Source organism: Somniosus microcephalus, chromosome 31, assembly GCF_052327205.1.
Source record: "Somniosus microcephalus isolate GS21.2 chromosome 31, FLI_Smic_1.0, whole genome shotgun sequence".
NCBI lineage: Eukaryota > Metazoa > Chordata > Chondrichthyes > Squaliformes > Somniosidae > Somniosus > Somniosus microcephalus.
Genome location: NC_141017.1, coordinates 38,548,268 through 38,561,886, shown reverse-complemented (window position 1 = coordinate 38,561,886; position 13,619 = coordinate 38,548,268). Strand labels below are relative to the sequence as shown.

General features: G+C 44.4%; 1 protein-coding gene across 1 annotated transcript in view; it reads right to left on the bottom strand.

Annotated features, from left to right (window-relative positions):
- The window catches only part of LOC147097774 (cysteine protease ATG4D-like), a 34,651-nt gene extending 21,323 nt beyond the window's left edge, over nucleotides 1-13,328 (bottom strand). The window contains exon 1 of the mRNA XM_085971873.1: nucleotides 10,587-13,328. The gene's annotated coding sequence lies outside the window, so the exon portion shown is untranslated. The remainder of the gene's footprint in view (nucleotides 1-10,586) is intronic.
- Nucleotides 13,329-13,619: the final 291 nt, after the last annotated feature.

Genomic DNA, 13,619 nt, shown 5'->3' with positions numbered 1-13,619 from the left:
TTTTTATAATATGGTGACCAGAACTGTACGCAGTACTCCAAGTGTGGTCCAACCAAGGTTCGATACAGCTTTAGCATAACTCCCCTACTTTTCAATTCTATCCCTCTAGAAATAAACCCTAGTGCTTGGTTTGCTTTTATGGCCTTGCTAACCTGTGTTCCAACTTTTAGTGATTTGTGTATTTGTACTCCGAGATCCCTTTGTTCATCTACCCCACCTAGACTCGCACCCTCCAAGTGATAAGTGACCTCTCTATTCTTCCTACCAAAATGTAATATCTCACATTTATACAAAAGCAAAATACTGCGGATGCTGCAAATCTGAACTAAAAACAGAAAATGCTGGAAATACTCAGCAGGTCAGTCAGCATCTGTAGAGAGAGAAACAGAGTTAACGTTTCAGCTCGATGACCCTTCGTCAGAACTGGAAAAAGTTGGAGATGTAACAGGTTTTTAAGCAAGTGTGGGGCAGGGAGAGGGGGAGGGGAGGAAAGAACATTTATCTGTGTTGAATTTAATTTGCCAATTATATGCCCATTCTGCCAGTTTATTAATGTCCTCCTGTAACTTGTTGCAGTCCTCCTCCTCGGTATTGACTATCCCCCCTCTGAATATGGCGTCATCCGCAAATTTAGAAATTGTGTTTCTGATTCCAAAGGCTAAATCGTTAATGTAAATTGTGAACAACAGTGGTCCCAGCACTGATCCTTGTGGAACACCACTACCCACCTTCTGCCACTGTGAATAGCTACCCGTTACTCCTACTCTCTGCTTTCTGTCCTGAAGCCAGCCAGCAATCCATTCTCTGACCTTGTTCATCAGTCTATTATGGGGTACCTTATCGAAGGCTTTTTGAAAATCCAGATAAATTACATCTAGATTTTCTCCTTTAGTCGGGATTCCATTATTTTTCCTACCACCAATGTTAAGCTGACTAGTCCATAATTCCCTGGACGTGTTCTATTCCCCTTCTTAAATATCGGTATTACACTTTTTTCTAATGAATTATTAAATATGTGTAGTAATGCCTCTGCTATCTCTTCCCTAGATTCTTTTAAAATGTGTGGATGCAATCCAGGGGTTTTTATCCTCTTTGGGTTTGATTAGTTTATTTAATATATCCCCTTTTTATTTTAAATGCACTAATCTCATCATCCAATGTCATGTCCACCTGTTCTATCTCTCTGGTAAATACTGAAGCAAAATCATTATGTATTATTTCTGCCATCTCTCTATCATTACCTGTGGTATTATCCTGACTATCCCTTAATGGCCCTATTCCCATCCCAACCTTCCTTTTTTTTTATTGATGTGCCTATAAAATATTTTACCATTTTGTTTTATGTTCCTTGATAATTTAGTTTCATAGTTCCTCTTTGTCTTCCTAATTGTTTTTCTGACTTCTCTCCTAATCCCTTCGTATTCTCTCTTATCATGCACTCCCCTGCTGTCTATGTACTTAATGTAGGCCTCTTTCCTTACCCTCAATTGTTCCCTTATGACTTTATTCATCCGTGGAGTCTCATTAGTGTTTAGTTTGTTCTTTCCTTTTAGCGGAATATATTTTTCCTGCACTCTGTTGAACACCGTTTTAAACGTTTCCTATTGTCGTTCTACATCGTTGTTTGCCAATATTGTTGCCCATTTTATCATCCCAAGTTCTATTCTCAGCCCCTCAAAATCAGCTTTTCTCCAATCTATTAACCTGGTTTTCGTCATACTTATGTCCTTCTCAATTATCATCTTAAAGTGTTTTATATTATGGTCACTATTGCCTATATGTTCCCCTACTTTTACTTCTCTTATCTGCTCTGGCTCATTCCCCATTAAATCAAATAGTGAATCCTCCCTTGTTGAGCTTTTTTACATATTGGGTTAGAAAGAAGTCCTGTACATATTGTAGGAACTCCATTCCCTTATTCCATAGAAACATAGAAGATAGGAGCAGGAGTAGGCCATTCAATGTGATCATGGCTGATCATCCAAATTCAGTACCCTGTCCCTGCCCTCTCCCCATACCCCTTGATCCCTTTAGCCTTAAGAAATATATCCAACTCCTTCTTGAATATATTTAATGAATTGGCCTCTACTGCCTTCTGTGGTAGAGAATTCCACAGGTTCACCACTCTCTGGGTGAAGAAATTCCTCCTCATTTCTGTCCTAAGTGGCTTACCCCTTATCCTTAGACTGTGACCCCTGGTTCTGGACTCCCCGACCATCGGGAACATCCTTCCTGCATCTAGTCTGTCCAGTCCTGTCAGAATTTTATAATTTACCTACCTCTTCTGTCCAATTAATATCGGGGGAGTTGAAATCCCCCATGATTATTATTCTATGTTTTTTGCTAATTTCCCTAATTTGTCTGCATATTTCTTCCTCCACCTCCCTTCCACTATTAGGTGGTCTGTAGACTATGCCTATTAGTGTGATTGATCCTTTATTATCTTTTATCTCTGTCCATATGGATTCTATTTTTGTCTTGCCGATATCTGCGTCACTTTTTTCTGCTGCCATTATGTTATCCCTAATAAGTACAGCTACTCCACCTCCCCTTTTTCCCCCTCTATCTTTTCTAAATATGTTATACCCTGCAATGTTTAATTCCCAGTCCTGATTTTTCTGTAGCAATGTCTCAGTAATCTCTACTATGTCTGATTCCTCGCAATACATGACTGCCTCCAGCTCGCTTGTTTTATTACGGACACTGTGTGCATTGCTGTACAGACAGTTTAACTCATTTTTAATAGGATTTCCTCTCACTTTATGTTTAACCATCTTTTTAGACTCCTGTTCTGTAACTTTATTTATTCCCTTGCCGTCAATGTCCTCCCTTACTTTATTCTCTCCTGTGCTCTCTTTTTTTGTTTTGTTTATATTTAGGCTGGTTACGTTTCTTGTAGATCCCTCCCCCCATCTTATTGATGAACTTGTTATTTACAACGCTATAACACAAAAGCCATAAACCACTTCAAATCCCCACAAACACCAGTAATAAACCGCCAGAAACTGCTGCTCTTCACCATTCCAGCTGACTTTTCCTGCCTTCGCAGCTGAACAGCAAAGCTTATCCACTACCATTTCCAAGAGAACAGCTTCCTATTACCAGGAAGGTTTCAAAGTACCGTGTTTACAGACGTACAACATCCATAGGGACATTCACCCCCACGAGGATCACCTTCCCACTAATGAGAATTTTTTTTTACATTTACTATTTTTTTCTCAACTCGTCATCTGTAGCTAAGAGGGCAAGTGTCACAAACAAAAACAGAAAATGCTGGAAAGACACAACAGGTCAGTCAGCATGTGTGCAAAGAACAGACAGGATAAAGTTCGGATTCTGCCCCGATTCCGAACTGAAACATGGAAAATTAACAACGGTTTTATATATAATCAGAACAAAGGGGAGAGGGAGGAGGAAAAACAGACAGGAAGAATCAGTCAAGTGACCTGCTCTCCAAACTCTGCTAATGCAGCACACATGACTCGCGCTGTTTGCCTAGTGCCTACCCTTTGCTCGCTGCACCCCCATAGCGACACAGCTGTGATCAGGAACACGGAGTAAAGTGCAGGGGGTGTGGGGGCAAGGGGTGGGAATTACATCAAACCGAAATAGGCCATCTGGCTCAACTGGCCTGTGCCGTCGTTTATACTCCACAGGCGCCTCCTCCTGCCCTAGCCAGTATCCTTCTATTCCTTTCTCCCTCGTGTTTATCGAGCTTCCCCTTAAATGCATCTGTGCTATTCACCTCAACCACTCCCTGTGGTAGCGAGTTCCACATTCTCACCACTCTCTGGGTAAAGACATTTCTCCTAAATTCCTTGTTGGGTTAATTTGTGACTTTTTTATATTTATGGCGGGTTAATTTTGGACTCCCCCACAAGTGGAAACATCTTCTCTACGTCTACCCTAGCTCGACATCTACCACACAAACTTGCGTTTCACCACCTTGTGCCTGTTGCTCAAACATACTGCGCAACTTTACCAATTAACAAAATCTAATTAACTAGAATTCTCCATGTATAATGACAAGCGTGGACGAGGTATAATGGATAAGTATTTTACTTCACAAGTTCTTTCGCTCTCTTTCCCTATTCTTCCCTCTTTCCCATTCCTACTCCTGGACTGTTCTATTTTAAACAGTGACGGTATGTCCATAAATAAATCTGTTAGTACTGTCCCATCTGACTGACGACAAGTCAAGTCCTGTCCTGGCCTCAATACCCGCCTCCACCTCCAAAGTACTACGCTGCAATCCGTGCTATCGACCGGGTGCACAGCAGCACCTCACCAAGTTTACTCCGACAGCACCTCCCCTGTTAACATCTTACACAGAATTACAGAGAATGTGCAACACGGAAACAGTCCGTGTTTACTCTTCATCCTCCACATTAGCAGTAGTCTTAATCTCATGTTCTCCTTTCCTTCAACCACCTTGCTAACCTATACTGAAATGTTGACCTGGGCTCTGTTTCAATCACCAACACTTGCAGTACATTCAATAGCCTCAAACCCGTGTATAAAACGTTTCTCCAGCTCTCTCTCCTAAATCTCCTACATTTAATCTTCCATCTGTGTCCCCTTGCTCCAGACCCCTCAATCACTGGAAGCAGTCTGTTTCTAGCTACTCTGTCCCATCCCTTCATAATTTTAAACACCTCTAGTGAAACAGTCCTACTGAGAAGGACAAGAGCAGCAGCATCACGGGACCACCATTACCACCAAGTCACACACTGTGATGAAATATTCCATTCACCACTGCCTGTGACTGAGATCGGTTTCAGTGTCATTTCCCTTCCCCCAGACCTCATTGTATTGTGTACTGGAATGTGCTGTATTGTATACTGGAATGTGCTGGAATGTGCTGTGTGTAGGGCTCCGCCCATACCTGGCCCCGTTTGTAAGCTAGCTTCAGTCTGGCCTCAGTCTCCAGAAGGAAGACATCTCTCTCTCTTACGTGTTACTTTCTAAGTTAATAAAAGCCTTGTTTTTGTTCTGCTAACTTCGAGTCTCGGAATTATTGAGGCACATCACACACCATCCTTAACCTAGAGTGGTGAGGATGTGGAACGCGCTACCACAGGGAGTGGTTGAAGCGAATAGTATCGATGCATTTAAGGGGAGGCTGGACAAGTGTGGTAAACCACTGTTGTTAGTATTGTTGTTCACCACTGTTGTTAGTACTGTTGTTCACTGTTAGTACTGTTGTTCACTCTTGCATATTGTTGTACTTGTCTGTGCATGCCTCAGCTGACTCCGCCCCTGGCTCCACCCTCATGGCTGGGTATAAAGGTCGCTGCTCGGCAGCCTCCGGCCCTTTTGGATACCAGGCAACCACAAGAGGCATGCTCTGTTCTTTGGTAATAAAAGCCTGTTTATTACTTTCTCAATCTCCAGTCTTTTGTAGCAATTGATAGTGCATCAACAAGCATCTGAGGGAGAAGGGAATCGAGGGTTATGCGGATAGATTTAGACGAGGAAAGACGGGAGGAGGCTCGAGTGGAGCATAAACGCCGGCATGGACTGGTTGGGCCGAATGGCCTGTTTCTGTGCCGTATATCCGGTGTAATCCTATGTATGTAATCCTGACTTGGACAGTTACCGCCCTTCATCGTTGCTGGGCCAACATCCTGGATTTCCTACCTAAACCCATTGTGGGATCACCTTCACCACAAGGACTGCAGCGGTTCAAGGAGGCAGCCAGCCACCACCAAGCCAACAAAACGTGGCTTTTAGCCCCAGTGCTCGCAAAAAGAATTCCACAAGAGGGGGGTTTGGGACTAATCCCGCATGTATTCACCAGGAATTATCTTTGCCATTGCTAATACAATCTAAAGCTTTGAAATTGGACAGTACACTTACAACATTTGTTTTTAAGCAGAGTAACACAGTGCTGTGCAGCAAACTTTAAACAGTACAAGAAAACGTTATTAGCAGCCAATAAAGCTGGGTCAAAAGCAAAATATGCTGGAAATCTGAAATAAAAACAGAAATGCCAGAAATACCCAGCAGGTCAGGCAGCATCTGTGGAGCGAGAAACAGTTAAGAACATAGGAAATAGGAGCAGGATTAGGCCACTTGGCCCCTCGAGCCTGCTCCGCCATTCAATAAGATCATGGCTGATCTTGGGCTCAAAGCCACTTCCCCACCCGCTCAATGACCTTTCATCAGAACTGGCTGTTCTGATCAAGGGACACCTCCCATAATGGTAAACTAGCTTTTCAGAAGCTGAAGGATCTATTGTGCATTTCCAGCTTTTTCTGTTTTGTAAATGCCAAGTTACACAGCATGAAACCACCTCGAGGTACACGTCAGGTTAAAAAACAGCTCAATCATAAACCACAATACAGTCACTTTCAAATAAATAAGGGAAGGCGAACACGTACAAGCAGTAAACTGACTCTCGGGTGAAGTAACCGATTAATATATAGTCTACATAGTCAGTCCATTTATTACACAGTCAGTGCCAGGACAGCCTGTGCTGGGTGAGTAAGTCTTCACATAAATAACCTTTAACACTTGAGTAACGCCGTGATTTCAGCACTCCCAGTCCAGGTTTGAAGCGGGTCCCAATAATGGCCTCAACTTTTGCAGTAGAGAACCTCAGGTGTGCGACATCACGGCATCAAATCTCCAATTTCAATCCATTCAAAATGCCACAGCAACAGCAGAGCCGCCTCCCCTCCCCACAGCTTCTAAACCACCAGGTGCAAGAGACCCTTTTGCCAAATAGAACTGATAACACCTGCTGGAGAGAACACGCGTGGATATCAGATGCCCTCCACAGACGAATAGTCTGCTAACATGGTCTAGGTTATTTTTCCTATTATAAGATTATACATAATACTCTTAATCTCCATGCAGGTTTTTATGATGTAATCAGTGCAGAATAATATAGTTGCCATTTGACTGAGAGGAGTGTACAAAAGTGGGCAACATATCTGGGGGCAATAACAAGGCACTAAGCTCAACCACAAACCGATCCTCAACAACATAGAATTTGGAAAGAAAACGGAGAGATAATCCCCTTGAATTCAGACTCTTTGCTCTGCTATGCTTGGCGACTTCTCCACACTTTGGTTTTGAAAACTGTTTGAAGGGCAAAGGTTGAGTGTGCAGGGCAGCACCAAGACTGAAAAGGGTTGGAAAAAGGCAAAAGAATCAGGTCAGTGACTTGTGAGGCTAAACTTGGACTTTAAAAGCCAGTAGATTGTGGAAGGAAAGGCTGAGGAGTTTCACAGATTTGAGGTCCAGGTTAAAAAAATGAATGAGTGTAGGAGACAGTACGATGAGTCTGTGTTCGCTGACCTACACTGGCTCCCGGTCCGGCAACGCCTGCGTTTCAAAATTCTCATCCTTGTTTTCAAATCCCTCCATGGCCTCGCCCCTCCCTATCTCAGCAACCTCCTCCAGCCCCACAACCCTCCGAAATCTCTGCGCTCCTCCAGTTCTGGCCTCTTGCGCAATCCCGATTTTAATCACTCGACCATTGGTGGCCGTGCTTTCAGCTGCCTGGGCCCTAAGCTCTGGAAATCCCTCCCTAAACCTCTCTCTCCTCCTTTAAGACGTCATTAAAACCTACCTCTCTGACCAAACTTTTGACCACCTGTCCTAATATCGTGTGGGGCTCGGTGTCAAATTTTGTTTGCTAACGCTCCAGTGAAACGCGCGCCATGGGACGTTTCACTACATTAAAAGTGCTATATAAATGCAAATTGTTTTTGTTGGTGATATTTACACAGTGTGGGTGAGAAGTTAGATTGCAAACAGTGACAAATGATAGTTAAAGTTAATGACAACTCCTTAATAACCCAAGATAGCAATGTTACTACTTTAACAGCATCTGCAATACAGTCAGGTTCCCTAATGCAAGAACAGAAATGGACAATACGAAGCAACTTTTTATTTTCACCTGCAGTTTGCATTCCTATTAACCAGAGTAAAAAGGCACAAGAACTTGTAAATACTTTTTATTTCAGATTTCCAGCAGCCGCAGTATTTTGCTTTTGTAAATACATTTATCGGCTTTACAAGCAAATCACGTGGTTACAGAGCTGACTGTGTTCAGCGATTTACAGAGTTACAGCAAGTGGAATGCAGTGAAGCATATGAAACCATCCACACCTCAGAAACTATTCCATTATATTTAAAGAAGCATATGTTCCTCAAAAAAAATGTCAAACAATAAGCTTGCCAAATACAGAGCGCAGTTCCACAATGAAACACGTCACAACATCACAAAAATATCGTGTCATTGGAACATCACACCACGAGATACAGCTGTTCCACCTCATTTCCCAACCGCGACAGAATACCAGCAAAAAATACTAAAGATTCTTACTAATATTTTCCTCTATGAATTCCAGACAAATCAATCAAATATTAGAACAGTAATTAGTCTGGTCTAATAACTCTGAAGGCATTAACTCCTCCCTGTCCAACTTTAATTATTTACAGAAGAGCAATTCCACCTCTCCAACACGACTGTATCGACACGATAGATCTTGCTCCTCGGAGCTGTTCTCTCTTACACACCTCTCCTCCTTCCGAAATCCTCACTGTGCGGAAATCAGGATTCGTTGCACCATCGCCTATTCTGATTTTTATCCCAAAACCTTCAATTTGTGGGACACCTCGTTTTCCTCACAATTCCTTCCTCCTACAATCAACAGGCTTTTAAAACCCGCATTCACCAAGAAAGAAAGACTTGCATTTCTACAGCGCCTTTCATGACCACTGGACGTCCCAGAGCGCTTTACAGCCAATGATGTGCCATCACCTAACCACTCCTGAATTGCCTTGTCTTCTCTCCCACACTTCACTCTTAGCTATTGCCCTTTCATTTAGATTCATTTTTAAAACAAAAAAAGCAACTGCTACCTTCAGAATCAAAATCTCTCCTAACTAAATATAGTTCCCAAATGAACAAATATATACGGACTTATTTCCTGGTAATAGATCACTCACTAAGCTTGCAGCAATTGCTTCACAATCACTGAACCGGCAGTGTTCACATCATCACATGTTGCAAACTGCAAAGGTCAGAAAAAATACACCAGCAAAAATTAAAATTAAATGATTGATGTGTGGAAGTGATTCCAAAGCGACAAGAAGAAAAAAGATCTCATGGCAGATTCCATGTTGACAGCTGTAAATCATGGTTTGGGATGTCAGCATGGGGTAAATGTTAGGAGTGAAACAGGTTGCAAACCCACCTAAACATTCACACCTGGAGTACTGTGCACAGTTTTGGTCTCCTTACCTAAGAAAGGATGTACTGCCCTAGAGGTGGTGCAAAGGTTCACTAGATTGATTCCTGGGATGAGAGGGTTGTCCTATGAGGAGAGATTGAGTAGATTGGGCCGATACTCTCTGGAGTTTAGAAGAATGAGGTGTGATCTCATTGAAACATACAAGATGCTGGGGGAGATTGACAGGGTAGATGCTGAGAGATTGTTTCCCCTGGCTGGAGAGTCTAGATCTGGAGGGTATAGTCTCAGGATAAGGGGTCGGCCATTTAAGACCGAGATAAGGAGGAATTTCTTCACTCAGAGGGTTGTGAATCTGTGGATGCTGAGTCATTGAGTAAATTCAAGGCTAGAGGAATCAAAGGATTTTTTTTAATTAATTGGATGTGGGCGTCACTGGTAAGGCCAACATTTATTGCCCATCCGTAATTGGCCTCGAGAAGGTGGTGGTGAGCCGCCATTTCAGAGGGCAGTTAAGACTCAACCACATTGTTGTGGTTCTGGAGTCACATATAGGTAAGGACAGCAGATTTCCTAAAGACATCCTAGTGAACCAGATGGGTTTTCACGATAATCCAGCAGTTTCACAGCCACCATTACTGTTTTTAATCCCAGGTTTATTTAATTAACTGAATTTAAATTTCCCAGTTGCCGTGGTGGAATTTGAACTCATTGATCTCTGGATTCTTCTCTTCTTCTCCTTCTTAGGCAGTCCCTCGGAACCGAGGATGACTTGCTTCCACATTAAAAATGAGCTCGCAGGTGACTGATGAGTCCAATGCGGGACCTACAGTCTCTGTCACAGGTGGGGCAGACGGTGGTTGAAGGGGCGGGTGGGTGGGGTGACGTGCGCTCCTTGGCTGCCTGCGCTTGCCCCATATGGGGATCGGGCGGGTATATGGAGTTAGGTCGCAGATCAGCCATGATCTCACTGAATGGCGCAACAGGCTCGAAGGGCTGAATGGCCTCCTCCTGTTCTTATGTTCCTAACTGTGCTCAGAACATGGAGAGTTGTGATAACTTGGTTAAAAATTTTGAACCACCTTGAACTTCACTTCAAATAAGTGCAATCTGACGGCCTATTAAAATATGGGCGTCCCAGTATCTGTTTAAAACATAATTAAAGTCAATACTGTGGCCCCAACCAAACTTGCCAATACTTTGGCTTTAAAGGTTTGATTGGCACCCATACGGACCAATCACAGAGCGGACAAGGCGTGAACGGCAGCCGAGTAGCCAATCGGCACTGGGTATGAGGCTAGCCCCGCCCCCTCCGCGGGTTGGGTTGAGGCGACGGTCAGGCCGCGGCTTTAATATTGACATTTTATTTAAAGCGCTCACCTTAACCCATTTCTCCCAGGTGTCTTCCTTTTTTAAAAAAAAAAAGTTTCTCACAGCTTCGTTTCGGTCGATTGGAGGTTAAACTGTCCTTTTAGCCCATCGTTTATTCGCTTTCCTGTCAGGCGTCAGATTAACGGAGCGGACAGCCGGCCCCTGACAACCATTGTCGCCACTGCAGCCAGCGAGCGGCGCCCGCCCACAAACTGCAGCCCGGCGCCACCTGCAGCGCCACCTGTCGCCCGGGAGGAGCTCTAGACTGAGCGGCTGCTGCTGGAGCGCCACCTGTCGCCCGGGAGGAGCTGTAAACTGAGCGGCTGCTGCTGGAGCGCCACCTGCCGCCCCCGGGAGGATCTGTAGACCGAGCAGCTGCTGCCGGACCCTCGCCTGCAGCGCCGCTTGCCGCCCGGGAGGAGCTGTAGACTGAGCAGCTACTGCTAGAGCGCCACCTGCCGCCCGGGAGGAGCTGTAGACTGAGCAGCTGCTGCCGGACCCTCACCTGCAGCGCCACCTGCCGCCCGGGAGGAGTTGTAAAGTGATAAATACCGCGGATGCTGGAAATCTGAAATAAAAACAGAAAATGCTGGAAATACTCAGCAGGTCAGGCAGCATCTGTGGAGAGAAAAACAGAGTTAACGTTTCAGGTCGATGACCCTTCGTCAGAACTGGAAAAAGTTGGAGATGTAACAGGTTTTTAAGCAAGTGGAGGGGGGAAGGAGAGGAAAGAACAAAAGGGAAGGTCTGTGATAGGGTGGAAGGCAGGAGAGATTAAATGACAAAAGGGATGATGGTGTGAGGCAAAAAGGGGGTGGTAATGGGACAAGCTAAGAAACAAAAGATGAGTCTGGATGAAGTGTAAATGGCGATGGCAGAATGATCGACAGCTGTCATGTGAAAAAAAAATAGGGGCCGAGGTTATGGTCTGAATTTGTTGAACTCGATGTTGAGTCCACAAGGCTGTAAAGTTGTAGGGTGAGCGGCTGCTACTGGACTGCCACCTGTTTACTGCGTGGAGGAGTGGAAAGAATGCTGTGAAATTAGTCCATCTCCTCGACCTTTGCACACTGGAAGTCAAGACCAGATGTAGTCTTCAGGTGAAGCAGGGTTAGGGGATATCGGAGAAAGCATGCAGGTATTATTCAATCCCCATTTTGAAGTCATACATTCTGTCCCTATTATATACTATGAGTTTCTATTATTAGTATTTATAAAGCAAAACTTACAGCAATTTGAGAATCAGAGAACAAGTGTTAGTTGGAGCACAGGAGTTTCTCTGCCGTACAGGCCGAGGATCTGGAAGATGCAAAACTGTGGCACTACAGCGACACCACTGGTGGGAGAATGCAATTACAACACGACAAGTTTACATAGACAATTTCCATTACAAATGTGGATATAATGTGTAATGGAAAAAGCTGACACAAAAATGTGACAACTGGAAATATACATGTAGACAGGAAGTGCATGCAGATGTAACATTTTGTCCCCCACTGCCAGACGACTGCTGGAGGTGTTATGGCTGAAGGGCATTCTGGTCACATCCCTGCCCTCCCCCAACATTCAGCCATTCTGAATTCCAATCTGGGAGACCACACAGATTATGCCTGATCTCCCAATCCCAGAAGAACCCAGCTCAGTGCGGGCAGGACCTGCCCACAAAGAGTGAATCCTACCACAATGAGCAGATTAGCACAGCTCTCACTACCAGTGACAAGGTGCAGCCCCCTCTGTGGCCGGGTAGCCAGTAAAAGAGACAAAAGAGAGAGAAACCAGTTCCACTGAACAAGGGGATCCCCCTGACCATTAGCTCCCATTGAGAAGAATAACACCAACAACTGAAGCAGCCCAACGGTCCCGTTCCAAACACATCCGCTTCACAGCTTGAACAAGTTCTCCCAAACAGGGTCAAATTAATATTGTAGACTCATATCCCCAGGTACTGGATTGAGACTGGATCTCAAGTTAGATCATCACAGGAAATGTCACTATCCTCTGCATCTGGGCTGCAATGAAACACTGCTCAAATAGTTCAAATTCTGTGTTTTGTTATGTGTCCGTCCCCTCCAATATTTTCTACTTCTGTAAAAGTGTGAGTTTGGCTCAGTTGCTAACACTCTCGCCTCTTGATTCTGAAGGCTGTGGACACAAGAGGACCCACTCCAGGAGTGGAGCACGTAATCTAGGCTCTGACACCAGTGCAGCACTCAAGGAGTGCTGTTTTTCAGATGAGATGCTAAATCAAGCCCCCAATAGTCTGTGGTTGAGGCGGTCATATGGGTTGGTAAGAAGTTACAGTGGACAGGTTTGTATTTCGCAGGCCCTTTAAAAGAACACGTGCACACGTACTTATCCTCAAGATATTTTTTAATGTTTGTAGTGCAAAGCTCAAACAAGCAGAGCTCCGATCGATGGAAAGGTTCAGACCCAACACACGCACACAAAAAAGGGTTTTATAACCAGACCAGCCTGTTGAACTGATGCATTATATAATACTGTGAGGGAAATGTGCAATTTCCATATAGAGGTACATATAGATGAGTTTTGCCAAGTGCGGTTTCACTGTATTCTCACAAGCCTTAGTTGAAGAAGCAAGCAGGGTCGGAATTTCCAAGTCCTCGTCACACAGCTGTGTTTTCACAAAAAATCTTTCTGCCTCTCTGTAGTTTTCAGTATCTTTTGTTACAACAGCTGACTGACTCATCGATACAAGTAGATAGAGTTCCCCCCCCACTCCCACTCCGCCCCCAATCCACAGTTCCCCCCCCACTCCCACTCCGCCCCCAATCCACAGGCACAGAGCTCTTTCCACTACAGCAACAACTTGCATTTCTATAGCGCCTTTAAAGTAATAAAACGTCTCAAGGGGCTTCACGTTAGCGTAATCAGATAAATAAAATTGACACTGAGCTGGAACTTCCACATTATTCAGGCAGGGTCCGCTGCCATAGACAGCATTACAGCCCAATGCTAACCTCACTCATCCAGCACTGCACTGGGAGTGTCAGCCTGGATTTTTGTGCTCGAGTCTCTGGAGTG